The following is a 1402-nucleotide window of genomic DNA, read 5'->3' as shown; positions in this document are numbered from 1 at the left end:
TGCTGTACGACTCTATGGTGCTCTCCTTCTCTCACTGGTCATAACCACACCGACTTCATACGTACTTAAACGCTGACCCAACTCCAACCTTTTTGAGATCTGATGAAGGGCCTTAAAAAGTTTCCAAGTCTGTTTATCTCTCTTTGGGGATGCGAGGTTTCCTGATCTGATTCTCAACATTTCTTCTGAGTCAGAAGGTTCACGAATTAAAGGTTTCCCCTCCCCAGAATTGTGGGCCTCCCCTCCCCAACCCAAGCCTGACAGAGGGAAGGCTGCAAAGTTGGATGTGCCACAATTCCGCCAAGTGAAAGATCCCATGGTCTCTGTTGTAAGAAGACCTGAGGTTTGGGTTGGGAATGGAGGGCACGCCCTGTGTTCTCCCCAGAGCCCTGGGGCCAATACTTATCCTTCAGCCCGGTCAAAATCACAGCACTGCTTGTGGAATCCTTCTGTGCGCAAATTGGCTGCTGTATTTTTCTGACTGTGCAGAAACTGGGAGCGGCACAACATGGCGGGGAGGGATTTGACCATGCAAGGAGGGGGAGGACGCGCCCCATCCACATCAACGGAGCAGAGGTTGAGAGAGAGGAGGGTGTCACGTTCCGAGGAGTGACGATAACCAACAACCTTTCCCGGACTTCCCACTTGGATGCAACGGTCAAGAAGGCACAACAATGCCTCTTCTTCCTCAGGCGGCTCAGGAAATTCGGTGGTTCCGTAAGGACCCTCACCAACTTTTACAGACGTACCACAGAAAGCATACCGTCCGGGTGAATAACGGCCTGGTACGGAAACAGCTCTGCCCAGGTCTGTAAGAAACTACAGAAGGTGGTGTGCACAGCCCAGACCATCACAGAAGCCAACCTTCCATCCATGGACTCCATTTATACTTCTCGTTGCTGTGGAAAGGCTGCCAATATCATCAAAGACCCCTCCAAACCCGGTAATGTTCTCCTACAAACTCTTCCGTCAGGCAGAAAATACAGAAGCTTGAACACACACACCAACACGTTGAAGAACATTATCTTACCTGCTGTTATTAGATTGACGAATAAACTACCTAACTTCAAATAATGCTGATCTTGCCAGTGTTGATCTTGGTTCACACCCCTCCTGTGCAGTGTAACCTGTATGCCTAGTTCTATCTAAGCACCCTATAATCTGTATGAGAGATAGCAAGAACTGCACATGCTGGAGTCAGAGATAATAGAGTGTGGAGCTGGAAGAACACAGCAGGCCAGGCAGCATCAGAGGAGCAGGAAAGCTGACGTTTCGGGTCAGGACTGAACAGTTCTGAAGAAGGGTCCCGACCCGAAACGTCAACTTTCCTGCTCCTTTGATGCTGCCTGACCTGCTGTGTTCCTCCAGCTCCACACTGTGTTATCTATGATCTGTACGTCCT

The sequence above is a fragment of the Rhincodon typus genome, chromosome 42, assembly GCF_021869965.1.
Source record: "Rhincodon typus isolate 14 chromosome 42, sRhiTyp1.1, whole genome shotgun sequence".
NCBI classification, from domain to species: domain Eukaryota; kingdom Metazoa; phylum Chordata; class Chondrichthyes; order Orectolobiformes; family Rhincodontidae; genus Rhincodon; species Rhincodon typus.
Note: the sequence above shows the minus strand (reverse complement) of the source record.